The 27,527-nt window shown below is 46.3% G+C and overlaps 1 long non-coding RNA gene across 1 annotated transcript; it reads left to right on the top strand.

Annotated features, from left to right (window-relative positions):
* Positions 1-212: 212 nt before the first annotated feature.
* LOC140219241 (uncharacterized) lies at positions 213-20,980 on the top strand. The gene is made up of 3 exons (XR_011895377.1): positions 213-683; positions 19,405-19,531; positions 20,923-20,980. It is a non-coding gene; the product is annotated as an uncharacterized lncRNA (long non-coding RNA).
* Positions 20,981-27,527: the final 6,547 nt, after the last annotated feature.

The following is a 27,527-nucleotide window of genomic DNA, read 5'->3' as shown; positions in this document are numbered from 1 at the left end:
AGTACTCTGCACATCACTTGTCTCTGGGCACTACATCGTGGGCAGACACAGATATGTGTGAGCATCTCTTCGCTGTTGCATGTGTCGCACGTGGGGCGCTTGGCCCTTCCAATAAGGAAAGCATGAATTCGTAAAGGCAAAGCCTAGCCACAAACTGTACAGCATGGTCTGTTCACGTCGTGGTAACCCAGGCGGGAGTCCTACAGTGGCAAGGTGCAATGACGGGACATTAAACGCAGCCCAGCCGCCGCGTCTGTTCGCGAAAGCGGAATAAAGACTCGTTGACCACTTTCATGCGCAGATCGGGCTTGGTCTAAATATAGCACGCACGATTGGGGCGCCTCTTCTAGCATTCGAACATAAACACTTTAACGTCGACATAGTGGCGCACTCTATAGTTTTCTTTTTTTTCAGATGGGCTTTACGGCTTCCTTCGAGTTGCCCAAATTACCAACGTGTTATTGGTATTCTTCAATCATTGACACTGACTGCGCATGTGTGATCATTCAACATCGTTCTTTCTCAGACAGACGCTAGCACTCCAGACGATCAGCATCAGACATGACTGAAGAAAGAAAGGGTGGACGCATGCCTCATGCCTTCACCTTCAGCGACGAAGCAACCCCGAATACAAACCACGAAGGCGACGAGAGTGCTTCAGCCATATTAGACGAATACACTACGTGAGTATTCTCGCTTGTACGTTTCATTGCATATTGTCACCCGTAAAAGCAAGCAGGAATACATGCTTCGACAGCTACAGTTTTACGCCTGCAAAGTAGGCGTTTTCGCCGACAATTTACAGGCAGCCCAGCTGCGGCTGTTTATGGTCATGGTAACAAGTGCCACTGCAGGATGCAAATATTTGTATCGAAGTCTATATTTGTCGCTTGTGTGTGTTATCACCGCATCGCAGAGCTGTAGTAGTAGTCCAGTGGCTGGGAAATTGCGCTGCTGAGCTCGACATCACGGATAATGTTCCAGGCGCACTGGTCTATCACCAGTGATTGTGAAATTACTTGGATTTACGCACACATTAAAGAAACAGAGGTGGTGAAATTTAATTTTAAGACGCCTCCAAGATGCGGTCATAACGAGATGTTGGTTTCGAAATGTGAAACACCCCGATATAAATAATTATAACAGTACCTAACACTTCCTTTGGTGACTGAGTGAGCATTCTCCGGGAGGCTCACTAACTAGCACAAAAATAGCACAATTTGCCAAAAACTTAAGGAATGTGGGAGCGACCCGCTGCGCAGTAATCGCGTGCACCGACGGGCCTCAAGATAGTTATTCATTCATACATCCTTCAAGGAATGTGTGATCAAGTGGGTACGTTTCATATGAAATTGTTGATGTTGCTTGTTTTTCAGAAAAGTTATTAATTGCGCTTGAATAAAAACACCTTTGGCTCTGAAATGAAATCTGTGTTTATTTTACGGCATGTTCGGATAAATCGGAAAGTACTACATGGACGTCGCGACAGCCGCGTCATTTTGGCGCAACTGCGAAGAGCCGCGTTGGCAGAATGTGCGAATCTAATCGTGGAATGGCGATAACAGTTGCCGACTGCAAATCTTAAGAGCGTGGTCGCTTACTTGCAGAGCTGTTTCGGACGGCACTCGGCGCCGCCCTGTTGGGGAGCTAACCTAACGTAGCGTAAACTCACCTAACCTTGCCTTAGCTAACGCATAACCTTAAGCTCTCGTGCACCGTTCACACGCGCTGCCCATGGCGATGTCGCGTCAAATGTATATTGACACGTGTACTTATCTTTATCGGGCGACCACGTTTCGCCACCTAACAAATGTAATCGCACAGCGCGGGACGCGCCTGCATGTATCCGAAGTTTCTGGAAAGTTATCGATGCTTCTATCCGCTGTATGTTGTCGCCGAACCTTGTGTTATCTTATTTCATCGCGTGACGCGAATGGTGTAGAACTTTGTGGAAGGCACGCGGGTCCCAACGATTAGTCTGGAACATTCGATGACTGCTGTATAAAAGCTGACGCGCTGGACCCGCAGATCAGATTTTCGACGATCGCCGAGCGTGTTCGCCGCTATCGTTGTGCTATAAGTGTAGCCTGTTTTGTGGGCACAGGTTCGCCCAATAAAAGTTTGTTTTGTCGCTCACAGTATTGCTACTGTGTTATTCAACGTCACCACCACGTGACATCTGGTGGAGGTGCTTTTGGTCCATGTACCGGACGCCCCCGACAAGCCGTGATCCAAGCCCGGACCGTAAAGAGAGCACCGACGTAGTCACGGACCATCGAGTAAGCCGTCGTCTACAACAGCTGCCCCCGGAACACGGACTTCTACCTGAGAAGACCAAGAAGATCGTGGCCAAGACAACCCCAATGGCTGCCCCAGCGACCCCCGTTGTCCTGCAACAACCTCGGGACCCACCGACCTTCCATGGAGCAGCAACTGAAGACCCGGAATCCTGGCTGGAGACGTACGAGCGAATCGCGTCTTTCAACAACTGGGACTCCGACGACAAGTTGCGGCATGTATACTTCGCACTAGAAGACGCCGCCAGAACGTGGTTCGAGAACAGGGAGTCGACATTGACAACATGGGAGCTGTTCCGTACCGGCTTCCTGCGCACCTTTACAAGCGTCGTGCGCAAGGAAAGGGCCGAAGCTATGCTGGCCGCCCGAGTGCAGCTACCTAACGAGTACGTCGCCATATTCACGGAAGAAATGAACCGCCTGTTCCGTCACGCCGACCCGGATATGCCCGAAGAGAAGAAAGTCCGCCTTCTCATGCGTGGCGTGAAGGAAGAACTTTTCGGCGCAATGATACGAAGTCCACCGAAGACCGTAGAAGAGTTTCTTCACGAGGCCACCAGCATCGAGAAGACACTCGAAATCCGGAACCGGCAATTGAACCGCCGCACGAACTCTACCAACTACTCAGGAATTCAGTCACTGGCCACCGACGACCTGCGCGAGACTATCCGAGCGGTCGTGCGGGATACAAAAGCTGTTCCCGTCACCGCAGCCTCAAGTGGCTTCGATCGCCGACGCCGTACGTGAGCAGCTCCAACAACAACTCGGAGTAGCCCCTGAATCGCCGCAGCCTCAGCCGCAAGCGATGACATACGCCGCTGTAGCCCGCCGTCACGTTCCCCCTCCGCGCCCACGGCAGGGCCCAGTGACGACACAGTTCCGTCGTCCACCACCAACCCCGCCGCCAGCACGCCAACCCGTCACCCCACGCGGCATTCCAAGGAAGACTGACGTTTGGCGCGCCCCTGACCATCGCCCGCTTTGCTATCACTGCGGAGAAGCCGGGCACATCTACCGCCGATGCCCATACCGGGAGATGGGACTCCGAGGGTTCGCCGTGAACGCGCCGCGACCACAGATTGGCGAACGACCTCGCGATATCGCCGACTACCTCGCCGCCACTCAGTGGAGCCCTCGACGACCGTCCCGTTCGCCGTCACCAGGCCGTTACCTGTCGCCGCAGCGCCGACCATACACTGGCCCAGCCCGGGGCCGGTCTGCGAGCCCATATCCGGAAAACTAAAAGCAGCAACCGATGGAGGTGCGGTTGCTGTTCGTCGAACTGACGAAGATCCTCCGACGCCGACGGAGACGCCGAAGAGACCATCTCCACGACATAATAATGACACGCCGCCGTCCCGACGAAGTCAGAAAGCCAAGACTACACCGACAAAAGACTACGTGACGACGCGACGTTCCAGCTTCAGTTTAACGCGACGCAGCCGTGATCCGACGCCAAGACCTAACTGCAACGCCAGACAAAGAACCACCGACCTCGACGTGCTTCTCGACGGCCACGCAGTTACCGCCTTAGTGGACACAGGGGCCGATTACTCCGTAATGAGTGGACACATCGCCGCCCAGTTGAAGAAGGTTAAGACCGCATGGGAAGGCCCTCAAATTCGGACCGCTGGAGGACACCTCATCACGCCGACTGGAATATGCACGGCAAGAATAACCATTCATAACAGGACTTACCCTGCCACCTTCTTTATCCTCCAACAGTGTTCACGAGACGTCATTCTCGGTATGGACTTCCTGAACCAACACGGCGCAATCATCGACCTGCAGTCGAAGTCTATAACGCTGTCGGAAGATAAAGCGACACCGCCGGAGAGCCCTCGTAGTCGCCACGCCTTGAGTGTGCTCGAAGATCAAGTGAGCATCCCGCCTCGCTCCAGCATTGTTATTTCGGTCGGCACAGAAACACCCGCTGACGTAGAAGGCGTCATCGAAGGCGACCAACGTCTATTGCTAGACCGTGAAATTTGCGTCGCAAGAGGGATCGCTCGACTGCATGGAGGGAAAACTGAAGTGTTGCTGACAAACTTCAGCCAGGAGTTCAAGCACATCAACAAGGGCACGACGATCGGGTACATTGAGGAAATTCTGCAAACCAGTAGTGAGTTTGTCCTCTCGGATTCCGCCGCATCTGCCCCGACGACCATGGTTCCCGAACCAAACTACGACATTAATCCAAGTCTCCCCATGGGCAAGCAGCAACAGCTCAGAAGCCTGCTCCGACGATACAAAGCCTGCTTTTCGACATCATCGAGGGTTGGACAAACACCAGTCGCCAAGCATCGCATAATCACCGAGGAGTGCACTCGACCACTCCGCCAGAGCCCTTACCGAGTTTCGCCGCGAGAACGTGAAGCTATAAGAAAACAAGTCGACGAAATGCTGCGCGACGACATCATCCAGCCGTCGAAAAGCCCGTGGGCGTCCCCTGTTGTCCTGGTGAAGAAAAAGGACGGAACCCTACGTTTCTGCGTCGATTATCGTCGTCTGAACAAGATCACGAAGAAGGACGTATACCCCCTCCCACGGATAGATGACGCATTGGATCGGCTCTGCAACGCTAAATACTTCTCGTCGATGGACCTCAAGTCTGGCTATTGGCAAATAGAAGTCGACGAAAGAGATCGCGAAAAGACCGCCTTCATCACCCCGGACGGCCTCTACGAGTTCAAGGTTATGCCATTTGGACTGTGCTCGGCGCCCGCAACGTTCCAACGGGTGATGGACACGATTTTAGCAGGATTGAAGTGGCAGACCTGTCTTGTTTACTTGGATGACGTCGTTGTCTTCGCCGGCAATTTCGACGATCACCTTAGGCGGCTTGCAACAGTACTAGAGGCCATCATGTTATCAGGACTTACTCTGAAGCCGGAAAAGTGCCACTTCGCTTACCAGGAGCTTCTATTTTTAGGCCACGTCATCAGCAAATCTGGAGTCCGCCCCGACCCGCAGAAGACAGCTGCCATCGCAAAGTTCCCGCAGCCCATCGACAAGAAGGCAGTGCGTAGATTCCTTGGCATGTGTGCCTACTACAGGCGCTTTGTCAAGGACTTTTCACGCATCGCGGAGCCGCTAACCCATCTAACCAAATGTGATGTCGAGTTCAAGTGGGAAACGCCGCAGGCCGACGCATTTCAAGAACTCAAACGACGCATGCAGTCGCCGCCCGTACTTGCGCACTTCGACGAGCACGCCGATACCGTAATTCACACTGACGCCAGTAGCCTAGGCCTCGGTGCCGTCCTAGTCCAGAGAAAAGATGGACATGAACGCGTGATAGCTTACGCTAGCCGGTCGTTGTCAAAAGCGGAAGGCAATTATTCTACAACAGAAAAGGAATGCCTCGCCATCGTTTGGGCTACAGCGAAATTTCGCCCTTACCTATATGGCAGGCCATTCAAAGTGGTCAGCGACCATCACGCGTTGTGGTGGTTAGCTAACTTAAAGGACCCTTCAGGACGGCTGGCACGGTGGAGCCTCAGACTACAAGAATATGACATCACTGTAACATACAAGTCCGGACGAAAACACTCAGATGCCGATTGCCTATCACGCGCCCCCATTGACCCGCCGCCGCAAGATGACGAGGATGACGACGCCTTCCTTGGCATAATAAGCGCGGAAGATTTCGCCGAACAACAACGAGGGGACCCGGAGCTAAAAGCCCTAGTCGAGTATTTGGATGGGCACGCCGACGTTGTCCCTAGGGCGTTTAAGCGTGGGTTATCTTCGTTCACGCTTCAAAACAACCTACTCGTGAAGAAGAACTTCTCACCAGTCCGCGCCAACTACCTTCTTGTTGTTCCGTCGGCGCTGCGTCCAGAAGTACTGCGCGCCCTACATGACGATCCGACCGCTGGGCACCTCGGTTTCTCCCGAACACTATCGAGGATACAAGAAAAGTGTTACTGGCCGCACCTAACCGCCGATGTCGCCCGTTACGTCAAGACATGCCGAGACTGTCAGCGACGCAAGACACCACCGACAAGGCCAGCGGGATTACTACAGCCGATCAAGCCTCCTCACCGACCTTTTCAGCAGATCGGGATGGACTTGTTGGGACCGTTTCCGACATCAACTTCCGGAAATAAGTGGATCGTCGTAGCGACGGACTATCTCACCCGCTTCGCTGAAACTAAAGCTCTACCGAAAGGCAGCGCAGCCGAAGTGGCGAAATTTTTCGTCGAGAACATCCTGCTGCGACATGGTGCCCCAGAAGTCCTCATCACCGACAGAGGAACGGCTTTTACAGCAGAGCTCACGCAAGCCATTCTGCAATACAGCCAGACAAGTCACAGGAGGACAACTGCCTACCATCCGCAGACGAATGGTCTCACGGAGCGTCTGAACAAGACTCTCGCCGACATGCTAGCAATGTACGTCGACGTCGAGCACAAGACGTGGGATGCGGTCCTGCCGTACGTAACATTCGCTTATAACACGGCGGTACAAGAAACAACACAGATCACGCCATTTAAGCTGGTTTACGGCAGGAACCCGACGACGACGCTCGACGCTATGCTGCCGCACGTCACTGACGAGGAAAATCTTGACGTCGCATCCTATCTCCAGCGCGCCGAAGAAGCTCGACAGCTCGCCCGTTTACGGATCAAGAACCAGCAGCGTACCGACAGCCAACAGTACAACCTGCGACGACGCTTCGTCGAGTACCAGCCCGGCGACCGTGTTTGGGTATGGACCCCGATACGCCGATGAGGACTAAGTGAGAAGCTACTGCGACGCTATTTCGGACCCTACAAGGTTATCCGACGTATTGGCGCACTGGACTATGAGGTCGTGCCAGACGGCATTTCGCATTCACAGCGGCGCCGCGCACGATCTGAAGTGGTCCACGTGGTGCGCCTTAAACCCTTTTACGGACGCTGACGAACTTCCTTATTTTGTTGTCTTCTTTGCTACGAGTGCTTTTCCTTATCACTTTCGTTCGTTAGCAGCATCGGGTCGATGCTTTTTAAGAGGGGGGTATTGACACGTGTACTTATCTTTATCGGGCGACCACGTTTCGCCACCTAACAAATGTAATCGCACAGCGCGGGACGCGCCTGCATGTATCCGAAGTTTCTGGAAAGTTATCGATGCTTCTATCCGCTGTATGTTGTCGCCGAACCTTGTGTTATCTTATTTCATCGCGTGACGCGAATGGTGTAGAACTTTGTGGAAGGCACGCGGGTCCCAACGATTAGTCTGGAACATTCGATGACTGCTGTATAAAAGCTGACGCGCTGGACTCGCAGATCAGATTTTCGACGATCGCCGAGCGTGTTCGCCGCTATCGTTGTGCTATAAGTGTAGCCTGTTTTGTGGGCACAGGTTCGCCCAATAAAAGTTTGTTTTGTCGCTCACAGTATTGCTACTGTGTTATTCAACGTCACCACCACGTGACAATATAGAGCGAGCTCTTTCCTGTTGGCTGGCCTGACGTTGTAGAGTTATACATACGTATGAATGCTTCTTCATTTGGTGGTGTTGCCTAAGTACTAAAATGTGTGTTAAACAAAAAAATGAGCCTTTGTGCAAGCTTACACTGTTGCAGCTGGAACTTTGCATTTAGGAGTTTCATTGAAGAAAGCACATTATTTTTACTTGTATCTTTAAGGTGTATGTTCTTTTACCAGCGGAACTAAATGTTATAAGTATAGATACTACTCAATCGTGTTCAAAGAATGAAATTTGATAATTTTTCAGTACAACGATAGAGAAGTTGCAACTTGTGTTAGTTTTTATTGAAGCCTTTAGCACACGAAGGACATATTTTGTGGAAAATAAGTGATGAGGGTAATTTTACTAGCTTAGGTATTTCTCGATATCTATAAACTGTTCGACACAATAGACCAGTTCATACTCTTTAAAAAGCTTGAAATAATTGGAATTGGTGGTCCTTGCCTGCTACTCTTGAAGAGTTACTCATACAAGCGAATTCAAATTGTCATCAATGCTTATGCTGTCTGGAATATCAAAAAAATTAATTTAGGAGTACTTCAACGGTTTATTCTTGGTCTTCTTCTGGTTCTAATATTTATAAATGATATGGCTAACTGTTTTAATAACTCCCAATGACTCCCACTGATACGATATGTTAACCTTATTGCATTTCAGCATTCGAGTCCCAACTGAACTTTGACAGGTAAACCTTCAAGAACAGTGCAATATAATAAACTTCAAATGTGCCCTCTAAACTCAAGATTAGTCGTTTGCAACTGTGGCAAATGTCTCCTTGGGAGTATTCTTCCTGTACCCATTTGGCAGTACCTATTTTCTGCGAACTATGCAAAATACCTGGGAGTCAAGTTACACCGGAATTTTCAATACCATCATTACGCTGCATGCAAAAAAAAATGCCAACGGCATGAGAGCCCTCATCAGCGCCCGTTCCCATTTCAGCCATAACGCACTATATCGCTCTATTCAGCATTTATTATTTCACATAACTACGCTCTGGCCCGTCGGTGGAAACAAATTTGTCTTATCAGCTGGCTTCAAATCATTCAAATCAATGTTTTACAAGTACTAACTTAAGCTCTTACTATGCAATGCTACAAAACCGCTCAGAACTAGTAACATCGTCACCGTATTTCTCTTACCTCTGGCCGTGAGAGTACTGAAGTAAATAAATAAATAAATAAATAAATAAATAAATAAATTATTAAATAAATAAATAATGTGGACAGCTACTTTTAAAAGCTGCTAAGTAAGCAACTTCTAGTTGACCTAATAGCAATATCATCTTCACTACATGGTAACAGAAGATTTGCTTCTAATAAAAATTTTATCTCACCCAAGGTTTGCTTTAATGGCTGAAAACCAACATTTCATTTTTCTTGCATCCCGTTCTGGAAATCCGTCCGGTTATCAGTGCAACACCACATAGTTAGTTTTTTAAAAATAGTCGCAAAATATTTTTTTTAATTTATTTTCCTCCCATTGGTGTACGTCTTTCTTTTTCTGTCTTATAATTGTTCGACATTTATATGACCACTATGCTAATACCTTGATTCTGCATTAGTTTGCTGCGGTATAGTCATTCCATTCTCCACCTCAGTCTAAGCAGGGGTCCCATTGCAGTCTTTGATTATGGCGCCTCCTTTTGTATTCCACATCAGTCAAAGCATGAAGCCAACTTGTGAAACAATAAAGTAGTAAACAGTGCAGACAGCAGCACACGAAGCGATCACATTCACAATGGTTGAATTAGCAAGCATCACATACATATAGAGGAGACAAACAGTCAGCTTTCTCAAACACATTTGTAGAATTTTATGAATCATAACATGAAGAATGAAATCTGTATAAGCAATTAATTATGCCAAAGACAAGTTAACGAAGTGCTAAGTTCCAAGATCATGAGATTAGAATGTAATTCCATGCCCTTTCAGCCGCTTCCGTCGTACGTGTCTATGGTGCTTATCGCTCATGAAACGCTAGAGAGCAATTTTTTTTAACATTTCTGGATAAACGGTTGTGTTTCATAAGCAACCATGTATGCTTGGCGTTTGAGCCCCTATCCAATGAGTCATTTCTGCCTTTTTTGTCGGGTCAGTCTCAGCTCGTAAAACTGGTCATCGCCAAGCCGATTTTTTTAATGCACTTCGTCGCTCCTGTTTTGACAAGTTTTTCAGGAGTTTTAGTGCACAATCTGACGGCTTTAAAATGGCAGGTTTCCGCAGTCACTGGTCACCTCAGTGACAGAAGCATTGCTCAAACGTTCGAAAACTGCGGTTTCTAGTTTACTCATGACGATAGGCACAGCCCACAGAAGATCTGTGTTCTTCAGTGTGATGTACCTTTTCTGTGCCCCCTCTCTGCTTCGCGCTGGGCTTATGGTCGCTTGCTGAGAGCTTTCAAACACGCCTACCACACCACACCTGGTAGCCACAGAGCGGGTCAGAAATTTATTTGCACAAAGGAAGAGAGGTCAGACAGAGCTTAACTTGTGTTAGCGAAGCTTCCACAGACACTCATACCTGCAAACAAGGCGGCTCATTGGCAGTTCACGAAGCTTACGTCATCTGTGATGAGAGAAGAAATCCCGCGGAATAAAAAGAAATGTGACGCCATTTTCTTCAAAAACAGAAGTGGCGTCATTTTTGCTGACAAAGCCGCGAAATTTCCTTCGCTGGCCCAAAAGCGCTGAAAGCCATGAAGCATGACGCGAGTCCACGGGTGCCGAAATGGCGCCCACGCAGAGAACGTAACTTTTTTACAGGCCGAAGTTAGCTTTGAGTATTGAGTGCTGGTCACGTTGCAGGGCGCCAAGGCCCTTGGTCAGGAAAATCGCACGAAGACAGCTAAAGTAAACAATTGTCAGGAGGTTGTAACTCACTACTTTTGATTGACCACGTTGAAGAACCATAAAACCCGCCTCGCAAACACCGCGCCATCGGAATTTAGACAGTCAAAAGCAATGCAGCACAACGTGTTAGGGGGCGTGTAGTAGCAGGTGAATTTTGCGTGCGCACCTTAAAAAGCTGCTTTGCATTGCATTTGATTGCTGTATTAGCACCCCGTTTTTATAGAGGGCACTGTAATCGAGTCATTTATTGTTAATGATAAAGTAATAAAAAGTTTTCTCTCGTTATGTCACTCCAAGTGCTTAACATATATGAGGAATTATATTTTCGTTGAGTAAAATGAAACAGCGAGTTTTTTTCATCTAAAACGCCGGTGCACTAAAGTTTAAATGCACGTTAAAGAACCCCAGCGGGTCGACATTTCTGGAGTCCCCGACTACGGCGTGCCTCATAATCAGAAAGTGGTTTTGGCACGTAAAAGCCGATAATTTATCTTTTTACTTAAAAATGCTTTTTCTTTCCGAATCGTTGTTCCACCCTTACACAGCCGCGCTTCAATCGCTATTCCCTTCTAACTGCCCTTGCTGTTGTCGGTGGTGATTTATTCTGGACCGCTTTTCGTCCGAAGCATCGCGACCCATTCGTATCGACCTTGCAGACGACATACGAGGTCATAGAAGCGGCGAGGATTGCTAGCCGGGGGGTTGTGTTTGCAGTGCACCATTTCTTGAGCGTTCTGAAAACGAATTAGATTATCTTAACCACACGCGAAGAGCGGCTCGGGAGGGAATGGCGGTACAGAATACTTTCATTAACTTGCCACTTGGTACGTTCCTTACTTCGTTCTAGCATTCATTTGTAGCTTTCCTATATTTCATGCTTCATGTCATGAATACCCAAACTTCACAAATGCGCGTTCTCCAGGCACTTGTTTGTGTCCTGTAAACGTGTCTGATGTTTATGAATATAAGCGATTATGCATGTCTGCGCTTCGTCTACGTTTGTCTACACTGTGCCTATGTCTTGGTGTCTTTCGTGCACTAAAGGCTAAAATGGAATACCAACGTGTCCGAACTTATAGGCATTCATTTTATCATTCTTTAGGCACTCGTTACCATTTGCGAACAATTGCGCAAGCACGACCCGTACAACTAGTCTTTCTGGGCCTCCTGTCTTCAACTGCGACTTCTTTATACCATTATAACAATAAACTGGGTCTTTAGGAAAGGCCCCTGCGAGTGATACATATGTAGACAGCTAGCGTCCTCTTCGACGGCATATTTCTGCACTATATCATTTATTTATTCATCATTTATTGGATCCTCAAGGACCCTTTACAGGGTATTACATAAGGGGGTGAGTCATAGATGTACACAAGTCAAAGATGTTACATGAAGAATGAATTGAAATAACGCTGGTTAAGTAATGCAGAAAAAAAAAATAGGAGTACAGGCAACTTCAAATGCAACAACACTTGGAATGAAAATAGAAATCGTTCAATTGTAGTTTCCAAAATGTGAAAGCAACCGCTCTTTAAATTCTTCAGGATCTTGCTCCGTGACAATTGCATCTGGGAGTGCATTTCATTCCTGGATTTCTTTGGGTAAAAATGATTTATTGAAGGCAGCAGTTGATCCATACAGGCGCTGTAAACTGAGTCAATTGAACAGGCGTCGTGACGAACGTGCTGGTGGCAGAAGTGATACGCGCAGATGTTGAAAATGGTAGTACTACTTGTGGAATAAGCATAGACGGGCTATCTTGCGTCGATAGACTAATGTGGGTAAATTGAGCGATGACTTAATACTACTGATACTAGTTTTGTAGTCATATCTTGAAGATATGAATCGAGTAGCACGGTTCTGAACCGTTTCTATTGCACTGATTAGATATGTTTAATGTAGACACCAAATCGCGGAATCGTATTCATGTTTTGTTCGAACAAAAGTTTCGTATGCCAGTTTACGGACGGAAGGGGGTGACAACGATATTGTTCTTCTGATGAAGCCTAGTGTTTTAGAGTTGTCGGCAATCAGTTTCGTGATGTGTTTCGACCAGTTAAAATTGCTAGCGATTAGGATACCGAGGTAGATATACGTTTGTAATGCGAGATGTTGACTGTGCGTAATGAGAACTCATGGGTGGTGTTAGTGTGCTTGCGGGAAACTTGAATAAATTTGCATTTAGAAATGTTAAGCTGCATCAACCATTTGGTACACCAGTTATCTATTAAATGCAGGTCGTTCTGAAGAAGGGCCTGGTCAGACTCAGTGGAAATTCGATGATAAAGGACACAGTCGTCCGCGAAGAGGCGTATGGATGATGACATACCACAAGGGAGGTCATTAATGTAGATGAGAAAGAGAAGGGGACCAAGGGCTGATCCTTGTGGAACTCCAGAAAATACCTTGCTTGAGGCTGAAGAACATCCGCCTATAACGGTGTACTGAAGGCGGTCGGTGAGGAAGCATTTAATCAAGGCTACAATTTGCATGTGTAGGCTGAGAGAAGGGAGTTTGCAGATTCGTCGTAGATGGGGAACACGATCGAATACCTTTGAAGTCTAAGTCTAAGAATATTACATCAGTTTGAAATAATGAATATAGGTTTAAATTAAGCTCGGTGGTAAATTCAAAAAGTTGCGTTTCGCGAGAAAGACCAGACCTGAAGCCGTGTTGATTGGCGAAAAAGAACCCGTTGTTATCAAGGTGTAGGGCGACTTGAGAATAAATTATATGTTCCATTAGTTTGCATGCAATGCATGTTAAAGAGATTGGACGATAATTTGAAACATCAGACCGGTTACCACTTTTGAATACTGGAACTACTTTGCTGACCTTCCAGTCATCTGGAAGCGAGCCTTCATTGAGGGATTGCGTAAAGATTATTTGTAGTAAACGACTTGATGGGACTACGGTTGCTTTGAGCACTTTAGCAGATATGTTATCGGGGCCGGGACTGCTTGATAATTTCAACTTGTTGATCAGCTTTGCGATGCCTTCCGCCGTAACTGTAATGGACAGCATCTGAGAAAATTTGGGATCAGAAAAGTTCGGGATGTTATGATGCGGTTCATGAGTAAATATCGAAGAAAAGCAAGAGTTCATAACATCAGGACGTTCGTCAGGCGACACATGCGAACCATCCGGGTTAGAAAGAGATATGTTGTGCGATTGATAGCTAGACGGGGAAATCAGATTCCAGAATTTTTGGGGAATTTCGCTCATCATGTTCGGTAGATCCTGATGAAAGAATTTCTTTTTGGAGGTCTTCAAGAGGCTTGTATACTCTCTCAGACATGTGAAGTATTTTTCCCACCTGAGGGCTGAACTAGAACGCCTAGCTATGCGAAAAAGACGTTTTTTCTTCCGGGATAGCTTCGTTAGGGCGCTACTGAACCAGGCTGTGCCTGCGTCGCCACGAATGCATATGACTGGAACACAGGCTTCAATTTGTGCCATGAGTTTGAGCTTGAATATTAACCAGTTTTGGTTGACAGTCCTGGAAGGAGGGAGCTGTTTAAAGATGTGATAAAAATTCGCGAGTTCAGCGTTCATAGTAGTGAAATCTGCTTTGTTATAATCACGGATAACTTTAGTGGAAGGGTTACGGGGAGGCTTCGATACTGATAGGTTAAATAATATTGTATTGCGATCGCTGAGACCATGAGCGCCAGACATTGAGTGGACCATTTCTGGGTGCGAAACAAAAACTAGATCAATGGTGCTGTTGATCCTAGTTGGCATATTGACTGTCAGTGTAAGATTATACATAGGTGCAAGATCGAGGAATTAATTCGATTGGCCAGAAATAGCGCATAAAGTATCCCAGATTACATCAGGGTAATTGAAATCACCGCAGAGAATAACGTTGGCTCTAGGAAAGCGGTTGTGCAAACCGAGAAGGACAGTGTGTAGTTCTTCTACAAAGGAAATGTTACAGTCAGGCGCACGATAGCAAGCGATGAGTATGTTAGTGCTTCCAGGGAGAGATATGTTGACGCAGAGAATTTCGTGATGGCATTCAATATCGAGTGCAGAGGAAGGTAGGTAGGGATTCACGAGAACTAGAACACCACCGCCTTTCCGTCCGACCCTGTCACGTCTGTGCACAGAAAATGGCATATTGGTCAGTAGCTCATCGGATGAGATATCAGGGGTTAGCCATGTTTCTATAAAAACAGCGATGTCAGTAAGGTTATCTTCAAGAATGGCTTCGACACGTTCCCTTTTAGGAAAGTAGCTACGGATATTGGTAAGTAGAGCGAATATTGTTTGGTCTGCTGGTGCGCTGACAGGGCGATGTACTGGCCGGTATGATGTTAGCTGTGGAAGCCTTGGATTACGCGGTAAAGGCTATGTTTTCAATTCGAGTACAGAATCCGATCCGGCATCGTAAGTGTATTGCTTGTTACCAATGACTAGTTTATCATAACGGATCTTAAAAGGCAGCCTACTATTGAGGCCATATGCGTATAACTTTGCTCGAGCTTTGCGTAGACGTGTAGAATAATCTTCTCGAATTGAAAATGACGTGTCCTTCAGTTTAGATCCAGCTGAAAAAAATGTTCGATTTCGTTTTAAAGCTGCTTAGTTTGACTATAACGGGGCGTTGTTTATTATCGGAAAAACGACCAAGCCTGTGGGCTCGCTCGATATCAGAACTAGAGATTGTTACTTCATAGTGGTCCGCACAAAATGATATGATATGCGACTCAGACTTTGCCCACTATTCGCCACTGGCATCTGTAATTCCGAAAAACAACAGGTTGTTTCGGCGAAGGCGGTAATTTGAATCGTCCCATTTCCCGGCAAGCTCCTTGATTTCTGAGGACAGCTTTTCGAGGACAGTATTAGCGACGGGTTCGTCTGTGGATTGGAAGACTTCTACTTTTTTTTCTAGTATATCAACACGGCTGCTGAGACCACTGAGAATGTTTTCTATATTTGTCTGAGCAGAACGGATCAAAGCAAGTTCGGACAATATGGTGTTGTGCGATAGCTCCATTCGGGCAATGGCCTCTGATATAGACTGAAGGGTTGGGGGTCCAGGGTACAATTCAATGTCGCCAGACAAAACAAGTAAACGAAAAAACTAGATGGCCATTGATACAGAAACAACAAAGCGTCAGGCTTAACAGCCACCGCCAATCGTCAAGGGCGTCCAGGGGGCACGACACCGCAAATAAGAAAGGATCATTACATCGAATGCATTTCGCGTTCGGGAGATAACTAACCTGCAGCAGAATAGGCATCTTTGGGACCCTGCTCGTTGCGGTAGCGTGCCCCAACTGGCCTCCGTACTCCGGCCATTTATGTAGGCCAGGCGGATCACGAGCGCTGATAGTAGCGCTCGGTTGTCAGGCGAAGTAGTTGTCGATGCCAAGAGCGCTCAGTTTCCAGGCGAAGAAGTTGTCGATGCCAAGACCAGATGCTTGCGGAGTGCCGTTGCTGTTCGTCGGGTGGTGTTCGGGAAACCGGCAGTACGTGTCGCAGAAAGGTAGTGCCTGGGTGGGCTCGGCCGGCCGAAGATTGCTGAATTCCACGGGGAACATCCAAAGCAGGAAAACCTGCAGCAGAATAGGCATCTTTGAGACCCTGCTCGTTGCGGTAGCGTGCCCCCTTCTTTGTTTCATCCGACTTCGTGGTTCTGTGCTCAGATGTTCAAAATTAGACTTGCCTAGGAGACAACCGTTGCTTCTATATTCTTCAGTGGAAGCCAGTTTTGTCCGTAACTTTAAATATATTATGTAAGATACAATCCCTTTACCGCGGATCTGGAATTCGTCAGTTGTTGAATCCATATTGAAAACCCTAATACCACCAGGCTGATAGCAAATCCCAACAGGCACGTGCGAAAGAGTATTTTCTTCTCACACAGTTCACGCTATCTTTTCTTTTAAGCATTAACCAATTTTGTCAAGGGATTGGTTAAAACTGTTCCGTGCAGCCTATTAGGAATTATCATTCTACAAGATTGTGCCCCACGAGTTATTTACGCTGTGACAAATGGAGAACGCAGCTTATGTAGGTAAACGCAAACCCTAATCTTACTGGTAGTAGGTGAATAAAAAGCATTGACACTCTTCGTGCATGTTAAGGAGGCGTTTCTACTAAGGTCGATAAGCTCCATGCTCCAGATATATCGCCGAGAAGGCTGTTCACCCAATTCCAGTCGGCGACTGAGCGTTCAGAGAAAATGAAACATTAAAGGTGTCGCGTTCGTTCACAAAATGACAGTTTCATGATTCCAAATTCGCTTTTGAAAAATATTCTTAAGGTATATTCTTCCATACCTGGAAGCGAAGAGTCGGAGTCCAATACACATGTCTAATTCCCGAATTTGTGACGACTCCTTCGACGACCTATGCAACGTGTTGAACAGCCAGAGCGATGCCACTAACGTGAGTGGTATGTAAGCCATGGCCTTCTACCATCGGCACCACTTGCGAAGACGCTTAACAACCAACAGAGAGAACATTTACATCAATCACGAACGCGGTGCACCTATTGCTGATAAGGACACCTTACCAGCGTCACCGTGTCGGTTTCTGCTTGTGCAGCCTGTGTGAAATGCAAGTAGGATAATTTAGTGCTAAGAGAGATAACACTACACATAATCTACGCGCCTCAAGTTTTCGAATGAATTTATTTTCAAGGAAATGAATTCGTAAATGCAATAATCACTTGGCAATATTTCTTGGATATGACCTTGGAATGGGATCATAGTCGCGAGCCTTGCAATGCGTAGCAAGACAGCTGCATGTTTTATTGCACACGTTGCATGCTTGCGGAGCGTGTCGTTAAAGGGCGCATTACCAGGCAACATTGCCAATTCTCTAGAGCTCTTGTGTATTTTCAAAACCTTTGTCCAAGTGAGCTGGGACACCCTGTATATATAGATATATATGTTGATTGCCGCATGGCATTTCTCCTTGTGTGTTCAGTCTTTGGATGATCGACCGAATTCACGTGCTATGGGCGGTGCCTGCAAGAGGATGGGCGCAACAGTTTGCAACAATGCAAATTGCAACTGTTTCCTGGCAAGCAGCCAATTTGTAGGCACGGTTGCCACCACTTCATTTAGGAACCGCGCTTTTCTTTACGACAGCGAAACTTGGTGAGGGGCCTTTTAAGGCGCTTTTCTCGCTGATTTACGGAAAAACGGCCACATCAATCTTACATCTCACACATCTTCCTTAATTTAACACATCATTCTTACATATGCGCAGTGGGCAACCTATTTTAAACAGTTTCATAGGTATCGAAGGCGTGCAGAGGGATGTAGATGATCAAAGCTGTTCGTATTGAGCTGTTGAATATTCACTGCTCAGTGTAAGTGCTTTCTTAGGAACTCGATCTACGGAAGTCGGTAAATACATGCATCGGATAGCCAGATCTTTGAGACTAGCCCAGGTTTAGTTGAAGCATGCATATATTCCATCAAGACAAGTTGTAACCACTTTTTAAACCTGTCCGGCCACCGTTTGCTTTGTCCACGAGCGAAACAGGCTGCGTGTGCTTCGCGTAATGAATAGGCGACGTCATTATTGGCGCCATCCGTTCGCTGTTTTCCAAACAATTTTCTATTTGCAAAGGAAGCTTTATGAAAGGTGCCATTTCAGATTTTTTTATTCAAATGAATCAAAAATGCAAAAATGCTTTTAAGAACCAATCTTAGAATGACGTGAATGATGCTCGTTGCATTTGAGAAATTCAAATTGTTGTATGTTTTGGCAGGAAATTCATTTTTTAGGGCCTGGATGCTATGCAAAAATTGCAGCAAATTGGCAACTTTCAATAAACTGGAAACACAACGTCTAGAATTTAGTAACTCTCCTTCCAAAAAGCATATCACATTTACGTAAACTGCATCTGACAGAACATATAAAGCTGCCAAGTTTAATTCCTAAATTTAGAACTAACAGAAAATACAAAAATGTTTACGTGCGTTTTCCAAAAGTGAAAAAAAAAACACAATATTGCGGTATATTTCAGAGCGCTATTTCATTTCTATCTAAATTAGATATATTAGTAAATGAAGTTTCCAGAATGGTGATATTGTTTTTTGGAGAGTGGCAAGCTTGATATAGTTTCTTTTTTAATTTTGCCGCGTTCAATATTTTTATACACACGTTCACAGGCCAAGCAAAAGAGTTAGTTTGCTACACTCCCAAGACTTTGTCATCTTCTTTCCAATTCAATAAGCGTAATCAGCGTTGATTACGCTAAAACGATATGTCTGCTTCCTGGTATTTAGACAGGAGCCACTGAGCTAAATTCTCGTTTTCTGCACTACAAACTAAGGGGCTTTAGAATAACGACAACACGGCCTTATGTATAAGGACAAGTTTGGTCTGTGCGAAATACTGCTTACTTAATTTATGCCTTGTATTTCCACCTTAGTGAAGCATGGAATTCTCTTATTACCGTGATTTAAGGCCAAACAAATGACTTGTTGTATTTAGGGAAAGCGGCCTGCCGCCTTTCGCTTAGAACAGTCTCGTGTTCTGTTCTGCTGTATTCCATACAGTATATATTTCTAGAGAAATTCGAAATCGCACAAATTCATTACGAAGCACTTGGTTGCATTTAAGGCAGAAATTCAAGAGAAAAAAAAGCACTTTATATGACCACACTGCAGCCAGGCTTCCCTACCACTAAAGTTCAAGTGAAAAGTTTTGAATGCCATCATTTCTTAGACGAAATCTCCGTACTCTGTCAATGACCTCTGCACAACACCGACTGAACGCCTCTGCTGTTCTTTGGGGCCTACAGATGTCGCTCACGGCGGAAGCACCTGTTGCGAGAATTTGGGGTCCAGCAGCAGCGCCGATCACGCCTGGCCCATTACAAGCAGCCCTGGCATGCAGAAAGCAGCGTCCATCCCGGAAGGCATCGCGAGGTGAGACTACATTTCGAAACATTCGTTGACACAAAACAACCCAAAGCTGGCCCGAAATGCTGCCCGCAATGGAATTATGACTGCACTCATTAACTTGTTCTGAGGAGCGAAGCCCTGATGCCTGAAGCCCGCATCATCTCAGCTATTGCTCAGTGCCTGCAGCCCCACAGAGGTGCCTGCGTCAGCAGGCCTTATGTGTTTAGCGACACCACAGACACGAACGCATCGGGGTCAGAGCCTCCCACGTGAAGCTGTGCGCGGCTTAGCAATGTCCGGGCAAAATGGGACCTAGAAGGCTGAGTCAATGTCGGGTTTTGCACCCTTGTGGCGCATCAGTGGAGGCAACACACATCCACTTCAAATCAGTAATCTCCTTTTACTCTTCCCCTCTCCAACCTTTTCTTTTTCTCTTACATTTTACATCTTTCCCGTTCTCTATTCGCCCATCCTCGCTTCTAACTTTTCAGCCAGCTATGGTTAATAATCTTGTTTATCGTAACCACCCTTGGCTATTCATATTGGGTTCTAGCAGAGCTGTAGGACTGGCACACACACATCGTCGTCCTGTCGCGTCTTCTCATATGTCTCCTGAACGCAGGCATACATTTATGGCAGAACAATTTACCCTACTTCCCTGGTACTCTCAGAAAACTGGACGCATCAATGTTTTCCAGTTCTTTGGCAACCGAAAAGAAAACATTCCCAGATATTATATAGTCCACAGTGACATGACATAAACGACAGTCTCAATGACATCACCTTTTCTTGTAACAAAAACTCTCCAAATCCCTAGGGTGGGGGTATAAAATTATGAAGACGGCTAGCGGTGACCTTCTGACCAAGAGACGGCGAGCAGACAAGGCCTTGGTACGTACGGGCTTCCCTCTGACCGAGTGTGGTAGGTAGCCTGATTTGTGCTTCCGAAATCACGTGTCAAAGGGAGCGGCATCAGGGAACGTTCGCTTTGGAACAAGCCCCATGTAGTCCCTTTGCTGGTTCTCCTCATAAAGTTATCGTTGGGACCACGAGTGTTCGTTGTCGTTGGTTAAGGATTTTTCGTGTTTTGGCACACATGACAAAATAAGTGTTTGGTTAATAAGCGAGTAATTGATCGAATTTACAATGTCTCTAATACGACGAGCGTTAATTTGTTTGGTGATGTGATTGCCTTGCTAGCTTCGCACTTCGTCTCGGCAAAATATTTTTCATTTTGATCTTATAGGTGACACTATATTGCCTCAGGTGCCATCATATCTGTACGTGATGTTTTCAGGGAAGAAACGTTTCAACAAGGCGACTTCTGCTGATGAGTTGCGTTCCCTCGTCTTCCTCCTACCACTGTTAACCACATCGGGCCTAGTGCTAATGTGAACATCTGTCTTGCGTTGTAGAATTGCTGAGAGCACCTGGATTCACCAATAGAACACGCAGCACTACCCGACTCTAGGCACATCTATTGTCCAAGGTTGGTGTGAGAAGATGTTCGCCCACAATTATACCACGACTTGCCTTTTGGGTGATTGAGGAAGCTAACGCGTTTGTATGTGACACATTTAAACAGCATTGCTGCAGCCTCTCAGATGCATGGTTCTGCGCCATTGAATCTGCGCTGTACATTCTCTATGGTTTCGTATTCCCAAATTGGACTCTCGTCGCAAGCACTTAGACTCACGTGTGACAATATCTGGCAGCTTAACCGCTGTGGCGATGAAGCTACTGGCACGTGTACGATCCTGTACCCGTCCTGAAGATGTTTGGCAGATTATGCGGAAAAAATTCCTGAAGCGCTTTTAAGCTGTAAGAAAGTAACATTTGCATTTATAGAGAGGCGGAGACAAAAAAGGCAGAATGTAACAAGCGCCAGAAGACATTTTTTCTGGCTATATGAGAGGTGGTAATCATAACTGCGAAGCAAGTAGTTGCAGTTTGCTGTTCAAGATATCACGTCGACGTAGCGAGGAAAAGAAAAACAGCTATAAGGCCCGTAAAACTTTGACATTAGTAGAAATGCTTTTTCTTGGGGATGTGTATTTACTACATGACAAATTCAAAGGAGCGGCGCTTGTTGTCTTGACCTCAGACGGTAAAAAAAAAAACGTGCTGGAAAATAGTCGTAATGATTGATGATGTGTGGTGTTTTATGGCGCAAGGGCCAGGTATGGCCAAAGAGCGCCATGACAAAGTTGTAATGATTGATTGGAACTGAGAACACAGGCGGACGAAGACGACGCATGACAGTAAATGTACTGCTTGCGTCAAACGAAACGTGAACAGCAATGCTTATACGGGAAGGTATAGTGCGCGCTGTGCAGACATCACCATTGACAGGCACGCACATCCGGTTTGACCGCAGTGCGCGATACTTCCCCTATGCTGTCATAATTTCTTTCGTCTTGCGCTTCTTTCATTTGAATGCGAGAAAAGATGACTGCGCAGTATGGATGGCGGCGCAATCTGAATAGCACATGCACCGCTGTTCGCGTTTCATTTGACGCCGATATAGCGCATCCCGCTTCACCGCACTGTGCGATAATACTCGTTCTATACTTCAATAGTCTCGCTCCTGATTCTTTTTTTTCATTTTTCCTTTCTCGCTTTCAAATAGGGCAACCATATAAAAGAACGACGAGATTGCAGTACGGAGTGAGTGTCAACGTGCAGTGCTGTCAAACTGGCTGTCTGTACCTTTCAATCGTGATGAGTGAATGGCGCACGCTGCACCTTTTTTTGGTGATTAAGCCACGCGCTCCGCCGTTCGCATTCGATATAGCGCCGGTTGTACTTGTCCTGACAGGCATTTTATTTGTCCTTATCTGAGTGGCGGTTCCGTTGCAATATTCAGTTGCGGATCCCCAACGAAGCTACAAATCCTCAACAAGTGTCATATCGCATGATTCAAGCCAACGAATAATGTTATCATACTCTGCGCGCACTTTACTACCCAAGATTGTTTGTTTCGGCATGTAAGGATAATTGAACGTGGTCAACGTAGAGGGCTGGAAGATCCCTCCCTATGGCCATTCACTTTCACGCCAAGAAAAATTTGATATATCTTTTTTTTAGAAATAAAGCGAACTAGAACATTTTCAGTGGGTATTTTGCCATGCCCCAACAAATCGAAGGAGTTAGATAGACGAACAATGCACGTAAGTCCCTCTGCATGAAACCGTCGCTATTATTTTGTTCATACGTCCCAATTATTAAAACACTTTGTGATAATCTTGTGACCTTTCCTCACTAATCTGAGTAATTTTTGTGTGTGGCATAGGAACATTAAGCTCGATTCAATTCTACCCTCTCATGCAGTTTTCAATACAGTAACTTCACATTCTCATAAAGCAAAAAATGAATGACTTGTGAGAAGAACCACCACTGGGAGTTCATATAATGCTCCGGTTCAACTCTGTAGTTGTTTTCCGGCGTTATCTTGTAACTTCGTCGCTGAAATTTTGTGTGCGATTTTGTACCCGAAGCACAGTCGAAGGTTCGCCCATGCGGTAAGAAAATAACGCGGCTCTTAAACCAACCAATTTTGCTGACAAACATGGTGCATTGCAGGGAATATGGACGGTCAGGTGCAGTTTAGGAGTTGTCCTTAATCCTTCTTTTAGTTATTCGTTTCATCTAAAGTTTTCTTGCTTCCGCTCAGTCCTTTTATTAATTAGCATGCTTTGCCTCATTCTACAATCGCTGACAACGGAAGAATGGAGCCCAAGCTCCGCACACAAACATGTGATACCCCTGCCCTTCCTCTCTCAAAGACAGCCAAGCCAGCTGGAATCCACTCACCGCATAATGACTTCGTTCTGCTAATGAGCGCTAACGTAAATTCAAAGCTAATAGAACAACAAAAGCTTGCTGTTTCAAGCTGAAATATTACCTCTGGCTAAGTACCGGTGTCAAGAGGTTCAGGTTTCGGTTCAGGTTTGCTTTCACTTTGCGGTAGGTAGGTATTTGAGTAGGCATAAGCAGGACAGGTACGTTATTGCGTCACCTGCAGCTGACTCAAACATCTACCTTCGAGCACAACAGCCCAGTGGCCCATTTGAGCATGCTTTATACAAGAAACAAAATCAGACCGCCACTGTACGCATACATCTATCGTTCAAAATCCACCCAGCTCTTTGAAACGTATGGTGCGTGCTTCACGTACCCCTGTCTCCTCTTATTTGTTATTGAAAGATCGCGTGTTGAGTCGAGTTTAGACTTTCGAGCTTAGACATTCATCAGTGATTTCGTAGTAGCAGCCGACGCTTCATACAAACTGTGCGACCTTGTACTGATTTCGTGATCTGCCTATGTCGAATGGGTTATTATGTTTCACTGCTTCATTACAAATGTCCGGATTGTTTTGCCATAGACGGCGTGATAAAAACATCAGTACACAGTGTGTACAATTGCATAACGCTAACACTAAGCGCAGATTACGTTATGATACGTGTTTCTCTCGGTAAACGGCCGTTTAGTACTTCACTAGAACCCAAAAATCTGCATTTATAAATTTTAATTAAACGCCTGCAGAAATCATGCGCATGGCACCCTACGGTTGTCTTCAACGTGGTCGTTGTGCTGCTTTTGTCACACACTGAACCACTCGATTTAGGCGAAATGTAAGCTATCATGGAGCCCCAATATATGCCGGGGGCTAGGTGCCGGCAAAGTCTTTTGCGTCACGAGGACTCGCGTGGTGCGTGATATTTGCACATTGTTTTAAGCAGATAAAATGGCCACTACAAATCTGGAGGCTGCCCTGGATCCGTCCTTGACATGGCGAGATGCCTGAAGCCAAGCCAATGTTTCGAAAGGAAGAATCGTGCTCTACCCGCGTATAGTAGCCGTGTTCGAAAAAAATAAATGTGTGATTCTCAGAATGGGAGCATTTCAGTAGAATAATAAATCGTTTTTTACAGCATGTATTTCGCTGAATAGGAGCTTTATTGCAGTACATTAAAAATCGTTTTTTTACAGCATGTAGGATAAGCGCGAATTTTTCTTGGCCAGGCTGATGACAATTTTTCCTTTCATGGAGCGTTCACTGCCAAAACGGGGTCCGCTCATGTGTCAAATGGCGGATTTCCGAAGGTAGAAGGTGGAGAGTTTACATTAAATTCACCCCCTGCCTAAGTCACAGTCAATGCTCTTTCGAAAGGCTTTTGAATTTAGCGAGAAAGAACTGCGGGAATGAGCAGCCAATATGAGTGGAACAAATTACGACAGAACCATAAGGTTTTCCCGTCGTGAAATTTTTCACTAACAGCAGCGAAATAGTAAGCAGTCATTTGTCCATGCATACCTGGTTCTATCTTGTTGTATGACAAACCACATGTAGTGACGGCTCACGCCGAGTAGCCTATCACAGAGCCAATATATTATCGAAACAAAAGACGCAAAAAAAAAAATAAGGCTTTGCAAGATCAACCAAGCTCTCGTATAGGCATAAAGGACCAAGGAATAAAACAAAGAAAGACCCCCAAAATGCAAACTTGTCTTGTTCGTATCATAATGTTCTGGCTTCCGGCTTTACTTGCTTGCATTTAGAGAACCACTTCAAACTGAAACTGTGCTGCCATGGTTTATTAGCATCAAGGCTCTACAAAAACTTATTGCATGCAACGCGTTTCAAGCATGGAATGTCGTGCAGTGGGGAATCAGCATCTTTGATTTCAGAGCACATGGAAAAGACAGAAAATGGAGGCACCGACTACATGCTTACGGTCTACAGCAGTAGCGGTGGCCGCGGGGACGGCGAAGTGGCCAGTACAAGCCACGGGGGCATGGACGATGCATCGGGCATTTCGGGAAACAATGCTAGGTGAGCCAAACTTCTGTAAAAATTGCTTTCAATAGAGCAACTCATTGAGACGTGACGGAACGCTCTCTATGGCTCTACGCGGCGGCGGAAACCTACACCCGTTGGAGATGAAATCATTCCGCCAGGGGAGAAACGAGCGCTGGCGTCTAGGATGAAACTTGGCGTGCGGTCGTCCATACCCGAGTCGCCTACGCTACATGCAGCCGGTTCGCGCTTCGAAATGCGCTCACATAATCATGAGCTATTGACGCAAAACATCTTTGCTAAAGCTTACCGTTCAGTGTAGTTGTCGTGTGCTGCCACAAAGAAGACACGCATACACAGACACCAACGTTCAGCCAGACACCGCACACCGCTACAAGCGTTTACGTGCCTGGCACACTCGTTGAGAATTCAAATTGACACGGACAGATGGCGCTCATTGCGCAGGAGCGGGAGCTCCGCGCGCTAGGGTGCGCGTGCTCCGAGAAGTCTGTGTGCCTTTTCTTTTTGTCTCTTTCTCTCTCTCTCTGCGCCCCATTCGCGCCGGAACGGGTTGCTTTTTTTTATTTTTCATCCTTTTTTCATGAACGAAGGAAATGCGCTGACAGGTTGCATTACAAATGCTGTGGGCTATCGTATGAGACTGGAACGCACACATGAATGAATGCGCTGCTTGTAAAAGCCGTAACAGGACCCTTCAGACGCTTGCATTACCGCCAGCGACGATGAGTAATACAGCGCATTTGTAGCGTATCTTCCAATGTACCGCCAAATGTGATGCCCGCACGTATGTTGGTGCTAATTTTCCGTTCCAATGATAGGTCAAAGCAATCAGTACAGCAATGAGGTACTCACATGCGTGGCCACGCAGGCATACCGCCTGCAAAATACTGGGTGGGCTCAAAGAAATTGGCGCATATTTTAACTGGATGAGACACATTGATGAGTTTACAGTGCAGGATATCAGTCAACGAAAAACCGCCCGATGTTAGTGATGCAGGCAAGATATGAAGAAAATCTGAAAAGTATCTGACATTCGGACGACACACAACGCACACACCACATGCGCGACATCGTTTCAACGCACACTCACAAAGTCCGCGTTGTCGGCTACAAACATTACGAGTCATTGTGCTGTTAGCTTGATGCCTGATTGGAATCAACTTGTAGCAAAAGTTGGCGTTCATAACATCTATTACCACAACTGGAATGTCGTTTTGCTTTCGTTATTCTACTGCCGCGAAATTCAAGCTATGACAACTGTGAAGACTGTCTTGGGATTACCGAGATCGGCTACGTATGTCATATCATGCGGTCAACAAACGCGGAGGTATACACTATGCGTATACTAACGTCTACAAAAATCTAAAACCTATAGAAGGGCAAGGTCGTCTATAAAAAGTCCATAGACTTTCTATAGGCAAGTCTAAAGTCATTTTTGTAAGAGATGTACCCAATATTTCTTTTTTTTTTGACTCGATCGAATAACCTAAGGCAACGAATGATCAATATCAACGTTACTAGATGCGATCAGTTGACTCGCTCGGACAGATGGCTACAACCTGTCGCCCTTCCGAGGGTGTCGCTACCAACGACAGGCGACGAGGTGACGTGGCGTCGTCCGTGCAGCAGACGACGAAGCGTGGTTACCGTGTGCCTTCAGACATGCTCTTTCGGGTGCAAATAAAGGCCTCTACTCTTTGTGAGCGAACAAAAATCTGCATTGAAGAAGAACTTGAAGAAAAGCCGTGGTGCGATTCTCCCGAATGCGTTCAACCCTTTCACACCCAACAGAAGTTGAGAAGATGACTTTTTGGTGCGGTTTTGCTATTTTGATCAGACACAGACGATGAGCGAGTGCGAGTGGATATCGCTGCTCGTGGCTCATTTTGAGCAAAAAGCTGCAATGTGGCGGTGCACTGGGCCAGGTGGGGCCAGCGGTATTTAAAAAAAAACCTTTTGTGAGAAGGCGAATATATTCGCGTTTCATTCGAGCTCAATCGTATGTACCTTCCATATTTTTCAGCTTTTTCCTAATATTGCTCCCTCATCCTACATTTCTCAAAATTCCTTAAGGCTTGTTTTTGCAAACAGGATGTTTACAGGTAATGAATACACGACAAAAATACGACACCGTCCGGGCCCGGGCGTTTTAAAACTGCAGGTGGCGAAACGTTTATGTTGGTGTCATCATGTCAGCCC

The sequence above is a fragment of the Dermacentor andersoni genome, chromosome 7, assembly GCF_023375885.2.
Source record: "Dermacentor andersoni chromosome 7, qqDerAnde1_hic_scaffold, whole genome shotgun sequence".
In the NCBI taxonomy this organism is placed as follows: domain Eukaryota; kingdom Metazoa; phylum Arthropoda; class Arachnida; order Ixodida; family Ixodidae; genus Dermacentor; species Dermacentor andersoni.
The sequence above is the reverse complement of the archived record's forward strand: the minus strand, read 5'-3'. Positions and strand labels throughout refer to the sequence as shown.